Genomic DNA, 18,614 nt, shown 5'->3' with positions numbered 1-18,614 from the left:
TCAGCGACGCTCCACTATCAGAGATTTTGCACAACAGAGATGCAACTGGTCGAGTGGCTAAGTGGGCGATTGAACTCCTTCCCCTAGATATCAAGTTTGAAGAAAAGAAGGCTATCAAGTCCCGAGCAATTGCAGATTTCGTCGCCGAGTGGATTGAACAGCAACTTCCGACTCAAGTTCACTCGGAGCACTGGACCATGTTCTTCGATGGATCTAAGATGCTGAATGGTTCCGGTGCTGGGGTAGTATTGGTCTCCCCCCGAGGAGATAAGCTCAGATATGTTCTCCAGATTCACTTCGATTCCTCCAACAATGAAGCAGAATATGAAGCACTCTTGTACGGGTTGCGCATGACCATTTCACTCGGCGTCCGGCGCCTCATGGTCTACGGCGACTCAGATTTGGTGGTTAATCAGGTGATGAAGGAGTGGGACGTCAGAAGCCCAGCTATGACTGGCTATTGCAACGCAGTAAGAAAGCTAGAAAAGAAATTCGAGGGGTTAGAGCTTCATCACATCCCCCGACTGAAAAATCAAGCAGCAGATGATCTGGCAAAGATAGGCTCCAAGAGAGAAGCCATTCCCAGCAATGTGTTTTTGGAGCACATCCGCTCGCCGTCAGTCCAGGAGGATCCCTTCGCAGAAGAAGCCCCGCAACCGAAAAGTGCCACAGATTCGACTGAAGTCAAAATTCCTGCTGTGGTCGACCTAGTCATGGAGGTCTTGGCTATCACTCCCGACTGGATGGTACCATACATCGTGTATATCTTGAGGAAAGAACTCCCGAAGGACGAGGAAGAGGCTCGACAGATCGTCCGCCGATCCAAGGCCTTCACAGTCATAAAGGGACAGTTGTATAGGGAAAGCGCGACTGGAATCGGTCAGAAATGCATAACACCAGAAGAGGGTCAGATGATCCTTAATGATATCCACTCGGGGACCTGTGGTCACCATGCGTCCTCTCGGACCATTGTGGCTAAAGCATACCGAGCAGGATTTTACTGGCCAAGAGCAAATGAGATGGCAAAAGAGATTGTCGACAAGTGTGGAGGTTGCCAGTTCTACTCGAACATGTCACACAAGCCTGCATCAGCCCTGAAGACCATTCCACTCGTCTGGCCCTTTGCTGTCTGGGGACTGGACATGGTCGGTCCACTGAGAACAGGCAGGAGCGGATTCACGCATGTGCTTGTGGCAGTCGACAAGTTCACCAAATGGATTGGAGCCAAGCCTATCAAGAATCTCGATGCTTGCACTGCTATCAGTTTCGTCAGAGGGCTAACGTTCAGATATGGGGTCCCGCATAGCATCATCACCGACAATGGGTCAAACTTCGATTCAGACAAGTTCAGAGCTTTTTGCGCCTCTCAAGGCACGCGAGTCGACTACGCGTCGGTCGCGCATCCTTAGTCGAATGGACAAGCTGAAAGAGCAAATGGTCTGATTCTCAAAGGATTGAAGCCTCGATTGATGCGTGATCTCAAGCACGCAGCAGGCGCTTGGGTCGACGAACTTCCGTCGGTTTTGTGGGGGCTGAGGACCACCCCGAACCGATCGACCGGAAGAACACCATTTTTTCTGGTTTACGGAGCTGAAGTCGTCCTGCCGAGTGATCTACTTCACAACGCCCCCAGAGTCAAGCTTTATAACGAAGACGAAGCAGAGCAAGCCCGGCAAGACGCAGTCGACCTCCTAGAAGAGGAGAGGGAAATGGACATGATCAGGTCGACCATCTATCAGCAAGACTTGCGTCGATTCCATGCCAGAAATGTGAAGAGCCGAGCCTTCCAGGAAGGAGATTTGATCCTCCGAGTGGATCAACAGAAACCACACAAACTTGCTCCTACCTGGGAAGGCCCCTTCATCGTCACCAGAGTCCTCCACAATGGAGCATATCACCTCTACAATGTTGATCACCAGATCGACGAGCCACGAGCTTGGAATGCGGAACTGCTCCGCCCCTTTTACACTTGAGTTCTCCCTTGGGCGAAATGTAATAAAAAATTATTTTTACCAAAGACAAGAGCGTCCCAATAATTGCTGTCACCCTTGTTTGCATACGAAATCCCCCAGTGGGTGACTTAGCTGCGAATCCGTTTCGCCTAAGTTTGAAAAAATCCTACCGAGTGGAGAGCAATCCTCCCACTCGTCCTCCCACTCGGGGGCTTAGCTGCAGTCCAGTACTCGCCTAAGTTCTCTCACTTAGAGAGCTTAGCTGCAGTCAGGCACTCGCCTAAGTTTGAAAAAATCCTACCGAGTGGAGAGCAATCCTCCCACTCGGGGGCTTAGCTGCAGTCCAGTACTCGCCTAAGTTCTCTCACTTAGGACTTAGCTGCAGTCAGGCACTCGCCTAAGTTTGAAAAAATCCTACCGAGTGGAGAGCAATCCTCCCACTCGGGGGCTTAGCTGCAGTCCAGTACTCGCCTAAGTTCTCCACTTAGAGACTTAGCTGCAGTCAGCACTCGCCTAAGTTTGAAAAAATCCTACCGAGTGGAGAGCAATCCTCCCACTCGGGGGCTTAGCTGCAGTCTACTCGCCTAAGTTCTCCACTAGAGACTTAGCTGCAGTCAGGCACTCGCCTAAGTTTAAAAATCCTACCGAGTGGAGAGCAACTCCCACTCGGGGGCTTAGCTGCAGCCCAGTGCTCGCCTAAGTTTAAAAATCCTACCGAGTGGAGAGCAAACCTCCCACTCGGGGGCTTAGCTGCAGCCCAGTGCTCGCCTAAGTGTTTGAAAAATCCTACCGAGTGGAGAGCAAACCTCCCACTCGGAGGCTTAGCCTGCAGCCCAGTGCTCGCCTAAGTATATAAATCCTACCGAGTGGAGAGCAAACCTCCCACTCGGGGGCTTAGCTGCAGTCCAACCAGTACTCGCCTAAGTGTATTAAATCCTACCGAGTGGAGAGCAAACCTCCCCTGCAGCCCAGTGCTCGCCTAAGTGTTTAAAAATCCTACTGAGTGGAGAGCAAACCTCTCACTCTGAGGCTTAGCTGCAGCCCAGTGCTCGCTTAAGTACAAGACACAACCCAATCCGCGAGTCGACTGCTACCTCCTCCTTCGAAGCGGCGCCGCAAATACAAGGTTATTCCAAGTGAAGATCAAGTTCCACTCGACGAATCAAACCATGAAGATATTCAACGAGAAATCAAGATCAGATAAAGCCTAAAAGGTCCCAGACCTCAGATCAAAGTACTCGAGCCCTCGGCTCGGCGGAGTTTAACGGTTACAAATCCACTCGGCATTCCGAGGCAAATTTAAAGTGAAGCATGAAAGTTTTTCATTCCTCAGGAGGAGGACTGGAAGGGGCGACGAACTCGTCCAAGTCGATCCCGTCTGCGATTCGAGTGGCAGCAGCAATAAAAGTCTTCATGGAGTCCTGAAAGTTGTGCTTCCTTGTATTGGCAACTTGGATGGCGGCCAGCTTTTCTTCTCGCGCCTCCTTGCAATGGACGCGGACCAGAGACAGGGCGACATCGGCACCACATCTAGCAGAAGATTTCTTCCATTCCGCCACTCAACCCGGGACTTCATTCAGTCGGACCATCAGGGACTCAAGGTCGTTCTGAAGTGTCGTTCCGGGCCAGAGTGATGTGTCGATCCGCGACATCGCAACCTTCAGCCGAGCAAGATAATCAACAACGCTGGTAACACGAGACTCCAGCCGGAGCACGTTCATAGCAGCCTCGTCCTTCACGAGAGAATTGGCGGGGTCCAAGCCTGGATCCACTCGACTGGTTTCCTCTTCGAAGCTCTGGCAGAATTCTGCAAACGCGATTCAAGAATAAGACAGTGGCCGTACGTGGGCTCGGTAACTACAAGACAGCCGGGTTGGAATAATTACCTTCGAGCATGACAAACAGCTTCTTGGCGAGTCCACCGAGATAAGCCTCCAGATCTTTTACCTTCCCCGCCAGCTCACCCGCCTTGTCGTGTAGAGCCATCTTTTCTTTCTTCAGTCGACTAGAATCTCGATTAGCTGCCTCGAGAGCAGCTTTCAGTCTGGAGTTCTCTTGTTCAAGAGCTCCGACCGAAGCCAGTTTCTCTTCTGCGAGCTTCGTTTTGCTCGAGACCTCCTTCTGTGCCTCTGCAAGATCTCGATCCTTCTTCTTCAGAGTTTCCTCCAGTTTATCTGCGGCGCGTCGAGTGGAACCAACATCAAGAATGGACAAAAAAAGCCACCCGTTAAGAATGGAGAACCTCACCAGCCATACCTTTTGCTTCTTCTTGCGCCTTCTTCAAATTCTCCTGGGCAAGCTTCAAGTTAAGGTTGAGCTGGATCTGCTGATTCTCCAACTTAGTATAGCGAGCTACAAGTTCGCAAGATTTCTGTAAAAAGAAAAATCAGTCGACAGACGTCCAAGACAAGTTGCTTCCGAGCAACCAAGAGACAATGATGACGTTTCTAAGACTACAGCCGAATCAAGAACATTCGGCAGTAGTCTCGGGGGCTACACCCAGTGGGTGCACTCAGCGTGCCCCCACTGTTAAAAAACAGAGAAGAAGTCGACTGCCCACAGTCGACTGGATACAGTCCCATTCGACATAGCCCGACCAGACCGAGTGAAGAAATACAGCTACAGCAACACAATACAAAGACTACAGTCGACTGCCCGCAGTCCACCGTAGTCTCGGGGACTACACCCAGTGGGTGCACTTAGCGTGCCCCCACTCGTCCAAGGATTGGCAGACACACCCAGTGGGTGTACAGATACAAAGATCTTCGGAAAAGAGATTCTTTAAACAGCATATCATAACAGACCAAACATTGAGTCGACTGACCTGGACGTTGCTCTGAAGAGCCGAGCTCGTGTCATAAGCTGCTTGGTTGGCCTCCCGAGCCAACTTCACTTGCTCCATCATGATCCCCGCCTGACGTATAGCCTCTTTTGCAGCAGCCGCTTGGTCCTCAGGGACGGGGTATGCGGCAAAAAGCGAAGACGGATCCGCAGTCGACGACGAGGGCCGCGCGCTCGCCAGAGGAACGGCGAAGGTCACAGAAGCCCGAGTGGTGTCACCACCATCCCGAGCTACGGCCTCGGACGCCGGAGCGGATTGGGAGGTCTTGTCAGCCGACGCCCTCTTGTGCCTCCTCACTCTCAACGGACCGTTGTCGTCGTCATCCGGGAGGTCGATAACATGAGGAGGGGCTACAAAGGAAACATTCAATCGACCAGGGTTGCAATAAATGTTTAGTCGACTCAAAGCGGAACGTCAGTAATCGTACCAGGGTTGGAGGTAACAGCATCCTCCATCTCTTGGTCATCGTCCTTGGAGGAGATCTCAAAAGTAGCAGCGCTGCAAGCCTCGAAAGTCAGTCGGTTGGCTCAATGGATCGACCAAGGATCCGTCCACGGTCGACAAAGGAAAAACAATTTTTATTATTACCCAGAAATGGTGGGGACGGCCATCTTCATCTTGGGCAGAGCCTTGGGCGGCTTGGACGGCGCTGCGCACGGGTGCTTGGGAGCCTTTTCAGTCGGCGTAGGAGAAGAGGTCCGAGGGTGTTTCGACGACTGCCCAACAGGAGCAGTCGCACTACCACGCTCCCGCGTTGGATCGTGTATGAGCTTGGATCGCCCCTCCGGGCGGGGGGGTTCAACCTCCTCCTCCTCCTCTTCGCTGGAGTCGACGTCGTCGCCTCCCTCTCCTTCACCGTCGGACTCCCACTCGCCTGGATCATCCCCGCTCTCACCTCCGCTCGCCTCCCCTTCCTCAGTTGGCCCCTGTGCCCCATTGGGCGTCGAGTACATCTCAGTAGTCGCCTGAAAAACAACAAACAAGACAAAGGTCAATCGACCAACTCAAAGAAGACCAATAAAGAAAAACAAGATCTCAGTCAGGAGCATAAAGACATACCTGGTCCACGTCGTACGAGTTGTCGAGTGGAATTACCCTCCTGGCTCCTCGGGGGTTGTCCTTGTTTCCTGTGATGCTCGACAGCCACCCCTCCAGCATCTCATCGGTGACCTCCTCCGGGTGGATCCGAGTGGTGTCGTCGAGACCCGAGTACAGCCACATCGGGTGGTCACGAGCCTGGAGCGGTTGGATGCGCCTCCGGAGGAAGACCTCCAGCAAATCCATACCCGTCACGCCCTCACGGACAAGCTCAACCACTCGACCGGCCAGCACTTTGACTTGGGCCCTTTCCTCCGGCGCCACTTTCAGAGAAGCAGGCTTTTCAGCTCGGTCGAGTGAGAAAGGGGGGAGACCAGTCGACTGTCCTGGGGTCGCCTGGTCTTGACAGTAGAACCAGGTCGCCTGCCAGCCACGGACCGACTCCGGGAAAGTGATAGATGGAAAACAACTCTTTCCCCTCGTCTGGATCGCCAGGCCCCCACACAGCTGGATCACCTGCGTCCTTTCATCACTCGACTTGGCCTTCTTAACCGATTGAGAACGGCAGGTAAAGATGTGCTTGAAGATACCCCAATGGGGGCGGTGACCCAAGAAACCCTCACACATAGAAATGAAAGCAGCGAGGTATACGATGGAGTTGGGAGTGAAGTGGTGAAGCTGCGCTCCGAAGAAGTTTAGGAAGCTCCGGAAAAAAGGATGGGGCGGCAGAGAAAACCCGCGGTCGACATGGGTGGCTAAGAGCACGCACTCACCGTCGCGGGGCTGAGGTTCGATCTCTCTCCCCGGGAGACGCGCGGCTTCGTGGGGAATGACCCCCCCCCCCCCCTCGACCATGTCGTTGAGATCTTCTTGCCGGATCACCGACGGCATCCAATCTCCTTGGATCCAGCCTCGGGGCAGAGCAGACCTTGAGGAGGATCCGCCCCGAGCGGACCTCTTCCCTTTCCCCTGCGCCGCCGCCTTCTTCGCGCGCTCCAGGGCAGATGTCTTGTCCTTCGCCATCGTCGTCGGCAAACCTTGCACGGACCCGCGGCGCTAGGGTGAGGACGGAGGTGGCGGAGGAACTCGCGAAGGGAGGGAGGAAGAAGCAAGCGCACTGTTTGGAAACCCCGAGCCGGCAACTTATAAGGGGCCGCTTTCGAGTGGCTGACTGGTAGGCCCAGGCTATCCAGTCAAATCCCGCAACAGACGCGCGCGCAGTACGTGGCGAAAAAGGCGACGCGAGGATCGAGGAGCTTCCACTTTATCGCTTCCTATTACTGCGGCCACTCCCGCCCCGCGCGCTTCCCGAAATCTGAATCCCGCGACACCCGCGGGCCACAGAACAACTTGCTAAAATAGAGGACCCCGCTCGCGCCGACACTCGTTATGTCACACATAAAGAAATTCACTCGACGAAAGGCCTGGAATGGATCAAGGCGACTGAAAGAGGTTGATGACGTCATCCGTGATGGTTGGCCCAAAACGAGGTGCTCGCATAGCCCGAAGAACCGGTCGGAAAGATCTCCAACTCTTTCCCCACTCTAACCTCGATCCATTTGGGGGCTAATGATGAAGCCATGTACCTAGGGTAGGGGCACGGGCCTGTCCAAAGAGCCCTACCCTGGGACATCCCAAGGAGAAGTCACCTTTCAATCGACTTGAAGGTATCCCACTCGACGGGTTCAAGACACTCGACCATGAAGCCAACCACTCGACTGCCAGGAGACCTCAAGTCACTCCGCAGGCGAACGGTCGGCTATTAAGTAGTCTTTATGGCCATCATCACACTTTATTAGGGGCGTTACCAGTAACGCCCAACCTTAAATGTACCTTAAACCCTGCACTACTGAGGGCAGGAGGGGCCCGACGAACTCTATATAAGCCACCCCCCTCCTCAGTATGAAGGGTTCGCACCTCTGTTATTCACACGCCAGTAATCCAATCGACCGCCTCCGGGCACCGAGACGTAGGGTTGTTACTTCCTCCGCGAAGGGCCTGAACTCATACATCTTGGTGTGTTTACAACTTCCCAATAGCTGAGATCTAGCCTCTCCATACATACCGCCCTACATCACTGTCAGAGCTAGAACCATGACACCGGGTGCCTGACAGGCCCAAGATCTTGAAATTGGGGGAGAATTTCACTTCCCCGGCCTCTGCACCAGCTAGGGATGCATACGGCCTTTTAAGTATGAGTACTAGGATTTATAATCTCGGTTACGCACCGAGCCTAATCCTCAATGATAAATGCATGAGTACGAGAAAAGCCTAGTCCTCAAGATTAAATATTAACCTAAATTCGCCTCCGTGTGAATTTGAACCAGGTGTTGGGTTTGTACATCCACTCCCCCAACCAATTGAGCTAGGCTCACTCCCCCAAACACCAACGACATGTATGCCACCATCGAGTGTTTGCTAATCATCCTAAGCATATACACATTGTCAAAGGCAGAGGACGAAAGAAAATTAAGGTGTGGCAAAGTTTTAAGGAAATATTGAGTTGCATGCACCAACCAGTTCAACTCAAAAGCTTAAGCTCATGAGGAAAGGTGGACAATTCACTTATACTTCAACACTTCCCCTCACGTGCAGGCTCCCTCAGGCCGCATACGTGGATATTAGAGTGGGCTGTAATTATTTTAATTAACGCGCCTGCCAGGATTCGAACTCAAGATCTCTGGCTCTGATACCATATTGTGTTGCATGCACCAACCAGTTCAACTCAAAAGCTTAAGCTGATGAGGAAAGGTGAACAATTCACTTATACTTCAACAGGAAAGAATTTTTTTGATGCAAAACTAGAAGAGTCAATATATACACGCTACTCCTATTTTTATGTGATTCTCAGATCAACATAAAATTTTCACTAAATAACTACAATTCCACAATACGAGCTGTTAAAATTCAGAGAAACATACCTATGCCTCTGTCATTTTCCATTGGCTTTACTGGCCCCTTGCCTTTCCTCTCCATCTTCTTCTGGGGACAACACAACTCTACACTGCGCCCTGCTGGCTGTGAACGAGGGCTCGGTGTTGCCGTCCGCTTAGGCCACTCCCTCACCCGCCACTCCCAGCGCCCCAGCCGTCCTCGACCGCCCCGTCGTGCGCCGGTGACCGCTCTGCGTCGTGTTGGCTTGTTGCCGCCGCGCTGTAGGTTTGGAATTGGGTGTGACCGAGTGGGGCATGTGCGTCGTGTGTCTGTGTGTGTGCGTTTTTTTTTTCGAGGCAAACCTGTGCGTGTGCCTCGTGGTTTTTTTTTTAGGTGAACTAGGGATTTATTCAACAATCACAGAAGGAATACAAATAATGTCTGGTGGGTTCCCTAGCCACAGGTGGCGCCCAGCAGGGAGTGACAAAGCCGCCTTTGCCAAGGCATGTGCTTCAAAGTTTGCCTCCCTGTTCTCAAACCGAAAAGTAATGCTAACAAAATCTGTAGCTCTATCTCTAATTTCATTCAAAACTAAAGCATAAGAAGAAGAACTCGAAGCTCCGTTGATGTCTTGTATAACCTGGATGCAATCAGACGCTATTATTGCATGTGTCAGAATCAAGTCTTGCGCTAGGGCAAGAGCCTCATTGCATGCTTGAGCTTCCAGGCATGGAGCGTCAACCAACCCATCAAATACCACCGCAGATGCTCCAAGGTAATTGCCATGTTGATCCCTGCAAACAGCGGCTGCAGCTCCCGTCGTACCCTGGCAGGAAATAGCACCATCAGCATTAATTTTCGCCGTGTTTCCCTCGGGTGGGATCCATGTTTGAGTTCTTGGCTTCGCAGCATGTGGCTGTCTCGTCGATGTCCTTGTGGTGGCAATTTCTAAGTCCTGCAAGTATCGGTTTACAAAGCACATCGTTGACATGGGACTTTGATACTCATCATCATGTATCGCTCTCCGTCAAGCCTACCATATTGCCCACATGGTGATCAAAACTCTCGCGAGGTCATGTTGATTCACCGTGTCAAACAACCAGAACAACCAGAGTCTTGCATCATCACTTTTGTTGGATATCACGTGCTCAAGAATCTCCTCATCTCCGAGCGCCCACACACAACGCGCCATCCTGCATTCAAACAAAGAATGGCGCCAAATATCAACCTCTTCTGGTGTGTGTTGAGCGCTCGCTGGTTCGTGGCCCAACTGCCTCTCAGGCCCATTTTCTCTGTTTAGTGAACGGGATTCTTTCTCCTTTCTCTGTGTTAGCGATTTTCGACTAGAGCGAGCGTAGCCAGCAGTCGAGAGCAGTATAGGCATACGTATAAAAAATATCTTGCACCCAATTAAGGTGTGGCGGCCGCCACCCCTTGCCCACCGGAGTCCTCCACCAGTGCACATTGTGTATAGTCTTGGATATACGGATAGGTAATACAATCCTCCATTCTTTAAATAGTACCCTACCATGCACCATCCAGTTGGAAATAGGCAATAAGCAATAGGCAACGGGTGTTGGTGTTGGTGGCCTACTACCCGCTAGCCGGGGAGGTCGTGGCCAACGCTGCAGGGGAACCGGAGCTGCTGTGCAGCGGCCGCGGCGTGGACTTCGTGGAAGCTACCGCTGACGGAACCCAGCTGCAGGAGGTGCGGCTCGCTCTGCCGGACGAGAGCGCCGAGAAACTGGTGCCTGCCAAGAAGGCCGGCGTGATATCTGTTCAGGTATAGTATGATAAGGAAGCGACTATCTGAAGATAATCCTGACAAAAAGTTGCATTAAGTTAATGGACAAGGCTACATCACGCATGGGCTTCCTCTCCCCTCACATGTTGCCATGTCAGCCTGGCCAAAAGTTTTCTCGATATTTTCCAGGTTAACACTCTTTTAGACGAAGTTCATTAAGTGACTGAAACGAAAACAACTGACTTGTGGCCAGAATGTAAGCCCCTTGAGTTTTTAGTTTAACGTTGACCTAATAAATTATGAATCATACTCCCTCCCTTTATGTTTAAAGGGGCTCATTCAAAATGCTAAAGCTGCGGTCAGTTTGTCACGGATGGAAAGCGTGTCCATCCCCTATTAATCCAAACTAACCCCTTATTTTTTCCATGTCTGCCCGTATCTTTGATACAGGGAAGTAACTTAGACTAGTGACATACATATGTTAGTAGTCTATGTTACTACCTTTATAGTGGGGAATAACATATATGTAGTGTCATACAACACTTTATTTATTATCTTATAGACTCATCTTGTTTTGGTATGTGTGATGTTACTCATAGTTAGTAGTCTATGTTACTATCTCTATAATGGGGAGTAACATATGTGTAGTTTCATACGACACTTTATTTATTATCTTCTAGACTCATCTTGTTTTGGTATGTCTGATGTTACTCATAGTATAAGTAACTAGCTATGTTACTCAAATCATCTCTCTTCTTATTAAATCATTGTCACATAAGCAAATTTGCTGACTTTGATCTGGTTTTACTGTGGAACTTACTCCTACTAAGGGCAGTGTGTGGTGCATGCAAAATAACATTCAGTTTGAATGACTTTTACAGGAAAAACATAGGAACAAAGATTTCAGAGGAAAATTTCATATACATGCATTCGGTTTGTATGAAACACGTACGGGAATTTCGCATGAATACTATTCATTTCGTTTATTTTTGGAGAATCTACACATCCACTCAAAACTTATTTTGTGCGTAGGACCGAGGCAAGACAATTCCTTAAGATTGCAAGTGGCATCCTATCAACTTCATATACAACTCCTTAGAGTGCATGCATGACCTATAATTCACTCACTCTCATCTCCATGGATTAAATTTGATGTGTGACTCAAATTACTTCTGTTGAATGAGACTCAAAGTGGGAATAATACAATCGAAATCTGAAAATTTTGAGAGGGCCTTTAAAACGGGAGGGAGAGAGGGAGTATTCCATAAAGAATGGAGAAAGAATACTACCATTGAAATTCTAATTGATTTTCTTAATATTACAATTTTGTGCTAACTCATACCCCCTCCCCTTGTTCCTAAATATTTGTCTTTCTAGAGATTTCAACAAGTGACTACATACGAATCAAAATGAGTGAATCTGCACTCTAAAATATGTCTATATACATCGTATGTGTTAGTCCATTTGAAATCTTTAAAAAGATAAATATTTAGGAATCAAGGGAGTATTTGTCTAGTCAAGTTGATTATCACAGTAGGAGGAAAGTAGTAGATTACCTCATCGGAGGTCTTCTTACAAAAACAATATATATTTATACACACTTGACACTTGCACTCGACTATTTTAACTCGATAAATGATGGCACTTCTTATTCAATGCACACACTCAGATGGTGAGTTAAACAAATTTGACTCATTTCGCAAAAAATATTCCTATAGAAGAGGGAGAATTTCAACTCGATCAAATCCTCTAAATACAAAAGATAGATAGATGTATCATGCTAGCAAATTTCGGGTAGAAACTATATATTTCTCACGTAATATAATCAAGATAATAATACAGTGTTCAGCAAAATGTATTTTCTTTCTACCAAATCTCGTGACCTGACGTTCTTTTGTTTTCCGAGTGCTAATTGCGTTGCATGGTGCATGCACGAGCGCAGGTGACCAAGTTTAAGTGCGGCGGCGCCGTCGTCGGCTGCACTTTTGAGTTTTGACCACCGGGTCTGCGACGCCTACTCCTTCAACATGTTCCTAGTGGCGTGGGCCGCCGCATCCCGTGGTGGCTCCGCACCCCCGGCCCCGTCCTTCGACCGCTCCGTGGTCGCCCCACGCGACCCATCGCCGCGCACGTATACCAGCGACGCCCTGATCGACCGCCTGTTCTCTCCTCTCAGCTCCGTGCCGCTCCCTTCGGCCTCGGCCGCTGCCACCTCCATCAACCGCATCTACCACGTAGCAGCGCACGACGTCGCAACGCTGCATGCCTTGGCCGGGCCAGGGCGCACGAAGCTCGAGGCATTCACGGCGCACCTGTGGCAGCTCTGCTCCATGGCGGCCTCCGGACAGCAGCGTCTGTGCTGCATGGGCATGGTGGTGGACGGGCGTGCTCGCATGTTCCCCGACGGCGCCATGAAGGCCTACTTCGGCAACGTGCTGACCATACCGTACGGCGTCATCGGCACCGACGAACTTCGCCGCAGCATGACGCTCGCGCACGTGACGGACGACGTGCATCGATCGGTGGGTGCTGTTAGAATAGTTGTATTGAGATAGGACTTTTGTGTTTAAACTTGTAACTCTATTCTATCTCTTTTCCTTTCCGGTAGCGATCTCTCTCTCGGTCTCCTGTAACGATCCCATGATCGATCTCTCCCAAAACTTGTACGCCAAGGCTTATGCCTAATATATATCAATACGGCCCAAGACAAAGGGTTCAACGCTTCCAACCTATTTTACATGATAGTCAGAGCCTCTTCCTCAAAGATCATAGATCGTATCTAGTTACCTCCCAAAACTATACCAATCTTCCTCCTTCGACCGAGAGCATGTCGACCACCGCTGCCGCATCGTTGTCCAGCACCACTGGCGCGCTCACCACCTCTTCATCGTCCACCTTTGCATCGTCTTCCTCCACCACCACCGCGAGGTGAAAGTGCTAGTGATCGACTAGAGGGGGGTGAATAGGCGATTTTTATGAAAGTCTTCAAAACATGGAAGTTTCGAAGACAAACAATAGAAATAAACCTATTACCATACAGCGGAAGGTAGACTACACTAGGCAAACCATAGTCAAGTATTCAATGAAGTGAAAGCACAATGACTAATAGCAGCTAGGCAGTAAAGATCAGGTAGGAAGATATTGTGAAGCCAATCAGAACAAGCAGTGACTCAGTGAAGACAAAAGATAAATCAATCATATAATGACTTCACAAGGACCAACAATAAGTAAAGGAAAGGGGAGGATGAAACCAGTGACTCATTGAAGACAATGTTGTGTTGGACCAGTTCCAGTTGCTGTGGCAACTGTACGTCTGGTTAGGGAGGCTGAGATTCAACTCAGAAGATCTCGTCTTCACCTTATTCCCCTTAAGCTAAGGACACCCAGTCCTCGCCCAATCACTCTGGTAAGTCTTCAAGGTAGACTTCCAAACCTTCACAGACTTCGTTCACCGGCGATCCACAATGAGTCTTGGATGCTCAGAACGCGACGCCTAACCAGCTGGAGGATTCACAGTCCTCAAGTGTAATAAGTCTTCAGATCACACAGACAGGAAGACTTAAGTGATGCCTAACACTCTTTGGCTCTGGTGTTTAGGGCTTTATCCTCGCAAGGAATTCTCTCTCAAAGGCTTCGAGGTGGGTTGCTCTCAAACGAAAAAAGCCGTACTCTAACTCTGAGCAGCCAACCGTTTATGGTTGTAGGGGTGGGCTATTTATAGCCACTAGGCAACCCGACCTGATTTGTCCGAAATGACCCTGGCTCACTAAGGAACTGACACGTGTTCCAACGGTCAGATTTCAAACACACACGACAACTTCACTTGGGCTACCAGCAAAGCTGACTTATCCAACTCTGGACAAGATTTGCTCTCATAGTCTTCACTCGAAGACATAGGATTTTGGTTAAGCATCACTTCAGTCATTCTGACTGTTCTCTTGGATCCCACTTAACAGTACGGTAGTTCCTATGACTCAACAAAGAAGAAAAAGAGCGACGAAAGAACTAAGTCTTCGCGCTCCATAGTCTTCACGCGATGTCTTCTCATGTCATAGTCTTCAATGTGAATGTCTTCACATACCACCTTTGACTTCAATGTCTTCATTCATTTTTAGGGGTCATCTCTGGTAGGAAAATCGAATCAATGAGGGACTTCTACCTGTGTTATTCTGCAATTCTCACAAACACATTAGTCCCTCAACTAGATTTGTCGTCAATACTCCAAGACCAACTAGGGGTGGCACTAGATGCACTTACAATCTCCCCCTTTTTGGTGATTGATGACAAACTAGTTGAAGTTTTCAACGGGGAATAAAATATGTGAAATTGTAAAGGATAGGTTATTGTCTTCATAAGTGGAAAAGGCTCCCCCTGAAGATGTGCATATAAGTAATTTGCTTTTGGTATGCAAATGCACATGGCAGGTTGTACTTGTGGAGATAATCTTCAACTTATGATGACAATTCATCATGCATGAAAAGTATGTGAAGATAATGACATGCATAATGAAAAATGGACGTCTGCAAAATGATCTAAGTGCGGAATTTATCGTCGCACATGCGGAATTTATCATCGCATCACAGTAAAGAAAATAAGTAGCAGACGACCATCGAGTTTGAGTGTTACAACTCAAAGAACCAAATGTATCAAAACGAAAGAGTTGTAAACACTAGGCAAAATATAAAACCACCGCCCATATGGACCCGCTTGAAGACTATCAAACTCATATGCTTCTCCCCCTTTTGTTAGTAAGGACCAAAAAGGTTTGAAGACATAGAGCATCTACTCGTTCCCATGAGGAGTAGGTGAAGCAGCAGGGTCGTCGGTGTTGATAGGCGGTGTAGACGAACTTGGGGCAGTGTCGATGCGTGCAGGAGTAGGGGGCGGTGAAGTAGCATCGTCTTCATCATCGATCACTCTGGCATTCACAGTTGTCGCGGAGGAAGAGAACTCAGAGTCTTCAAGAGACGGAGTTCGTCGCAGCACAGTCCTTCTTGGAGGTGTGGAGTCAAACTTGAAGCGTTCAGAGAAGCCATCCTCTTGAAGATCATCCTCGGAGCACATAAGCGTCAGCCCTTTCCATGTACGCCGACAGGTTTCATGGGCAACAAAGGCATTCTTGGTGGCAAGATTACGAATCCTGTTTACGTCCACCAAGAGGCTTTGCATTTGGCGCTTCAGTCAGTCATGATGTTTATCCTGTTTCTGATGAAGGGCAACCAGAAGCTCTCGGTCATTGAGAACACGAGATCGCTTCTTGGGCCGTTGGGCAATGGTGCTTTCAGTGGCTTCAGTGAGGGCACGATGAGGTGCACGTGTAGTACCAGCCAGAGGATAAACACGAGTGACTGCTTGAACTCCTTCAATGTTTTGAGAGAAGCTTTGATTCTCAGCATTTTGAAGACTAAGGGGCTCCTTGGTAGGCTTTGGATAGATGGCTTCAACTAACATATCAACGTCAGGTAGAAAGATCCGATGATTACGAGCAGAGGGCTGATAGGTGACTGCTGAGTGTAGTTTGATCAGCCGCATTATCCATGGAGCGTAAAATTTCAAGCCAAAAATGTCAGATCCTGATGCAGCAAGCTGGCGAATAAAGAAGTCTTGTGCATTGAAGCTTTTGCCATGAAGAATATGAAAGACCAACGTTTTCATTGCGCCTTCTAGCTTGGCATGTGGAGAATGTCCTTTGATGGGCCAGAGAGTTCGCCTTATGATGTGATAGATGGTACGTGGCAGATACTCAAGGTCTTCAACATAGAACTCCTTAGGATATTCAACATCTGGAGGCAAAGGCTTCATCATGCTGGGCATCTGACTCATATTGGGCTCAGGCTTGTGGAAGATGCTTTCCATAGCAGCACTGTGAAGCTGACAACCAGGTTCATACATATCTCCTGGAGTGGGCAGGCCAGTAAGCTCAATGATATCAAAGGCTTTGGCTTCATGATGAACATTGCCTGTCATCCACTCAAGGACCCAAGTCTTCGGATCCCTGTTGTAGCCACGGATATGAAGAGTGGCATAGAATTGGAGCAGCAGTTCTTCATTCCAGTGCTCCTTATCAGTGACGAACTGCAGCAAGCCAGACTCTCTGAAGCAATCCAGAGCTTCTTCCAAATAGGGCAGACCAGTTATGGCTTCAGTGTCAAGACGCATATGTGGGAAAATGCGACCTTGATTGTACAGAATGCATGAGTAATAACTTCGCTGCTGATAGCTCCAGAACCAATCAGAAGATATTCTTGCCTTTGAGTAGGGGTTCTTGGCGCTATTGAAGAAGGTGTTGTGTGCCTTGAAGCCATTGATATTGAACGATCCGGATGCAGATGCAGTGCCTGGAAACCTGGGCAACCTTGGTATTGTCTTCTGAACCTGAGGCCTGTGCTCAACGTGATAGTCAAACCGAGAACCAGCAGCAGGCGGAGGAGTCAGAAAAGGCCATTTGACAGTGACAAGTTGGCCATAGTTGAATGCTTGCTCGATAGTGTGTGGTTGAGGTGGCGGAACAGGAGCAGTGGCATTAATAGAGGCGTTAGGCTGCACAATAGAGACTTCAGGAGCAGTTGCATCATTGACTTCATTGACTTCTAGCACATTGGTTGGTGCAGGCTCCACATTTGCTTCAGCCATGACTACGTCATTGGCTTCATTTTTGTTGATGGTGGCAGACTCAAGATTCTCAACCTCCACTTGATGAGCTGGAGGGTCGGGCACAGACACGTTCTCCTCGAAAACAGCTTCTTCAGTAATGGGGGGAGTAGGGACATGTTCTTCTTGTTTGTCGTCGGCTGATGCAGCCGGAATGTCTTCAGCAGCTTTAGCCTCAGACTCGGAGACATTCACAGTAGGAGTGGCATCTGGAAACACTTGACGTGCAACAGATTGGTGGGGCACTTCTCCTTCTGGAACGCTCGAAAGAGGGACTTGAGGCCTTGGTCCTTTGCGAAGCCTGCGTAGCGCTGGCGACGCCTGTGGAGATGGAGTTGGCTGGGCCTCAAAGTCATCTTCTTCTTGCACTGATGGGGTTGCTTGCGGTTGGGGAGAGCTTGGAGTGTCTTGTCTCCATGGGTGATCAGCCCACGATGCATCCTGAGCAGTTGGCGTCAGAGGACGACCAATGCTGATGAGTTCGCTATGCATAAGCACAGGCGATGATACCAGTTGGTGCTCGATCTAAGGAAGGACTTCATCATTTTCAACATTGTCATGGTGACCAATGTCTTCAGCAGCGGTGGGGTCAACTGCTGGAATGTCTTCAGCATCAGGAGCCTCTGTGGAAGCAGGCTCATGAACAATCAGTTGGCGCTTGTGGTGTTCAGATGCAGGGCGAACCATTGAGATAGGTTCAACAACTAAGGGCTCTGTGGGAGCAGCCCGATCCTTCTTGGTTTTACGCTTCTTCTTAGAGGAAGCGACATCAAAAGCTTCATGATTTTTCCTTTTTCTGGCTTCAGCCTCGGCAATCCTTGTCTTCTTCAGTTCTGAAGCAGTTGACCTGACCTTTGGCTTCGAGCCAGTCATGCTTCTTGGGAAGACTATGCGAGGTTCTTCCTGCCTTAAAGGTGCAGATTGGTCAGTTGAGGGCTTCTTCTTCTTTGCAGCCATTCTTGGGTCGATGCTAGGACGACCAAGAGCCTTGCGCTTCTCAGCCTCATTGTAGGCTTGCACACACTTGTCAGCTAGGCTCTTCATGCGTTCATGAGAACCTTGAGATTCTTCATGCTTTTTGAGAAAGGCTTCCTTGAGCTCGTGCAGCATAATCTTCTAGTTTTTCACATCTTGCACGCTGAGCTTGGCCATGTGCTTCTTGAACTGAGCTTTCTCATAGTCGATCTTTTGCTTCAGTTCAACGATGCGCTGAGCTAGAGATAGCTCAGAAGCAATAGCGCTAGTGAAGGCGACACTGAGGCCAATTGGAAGTTGCAGGTCTTCAAAGCTGAGGTTGGGCGTGTCAAACCACTCATCGATGAAGTTATGGATGATTGCCACATCAAAGAGAGGCAAATCATTGAAGATCTCTCCTTCTTTCTTGCTCTTGATCAGTTGCTCAAGAGCGTCATCTGCAAGATCTTCATCGCTGGACAGATCAATGGCGTCATTGTGCAGAATAGCAGCAGTAGTTAGTGCCTGATCAGTATTCTTTCTCATCTCAGTCTTCTTG

At 49.3% G+C, this 18,614-nt stretch overlaps 1 pseudogene; it reads left to right on the top strand.

Moving 5' to 3' along the window:
- The window catches only part of LOC125532891, a 60,722-nt pseudogene that overhangs the window by 23,499 nt on the left and 18,609 nt on the right, over positions 1-18,614 (top strand).

Source organism: Triticum urartu, chromosome 1 (assembly GCF_003073215.2).
Source record: "Triticum urartu cultivar G1812 chromosome 1, Tu2.1, whole genome shotgun sequence".
Taxonomy (NCBI): domain Eukaryota; kingdom Viridiplantae; phylum Streptophyta; class Magnoliopsida; order Poales; family Poaceae; genus Triticum; species Triticum urartu.
Note: the sequence above shows the minus strand (reverse complement) of the source record. Positions and strands in the feature narration are given on the sequence as shown.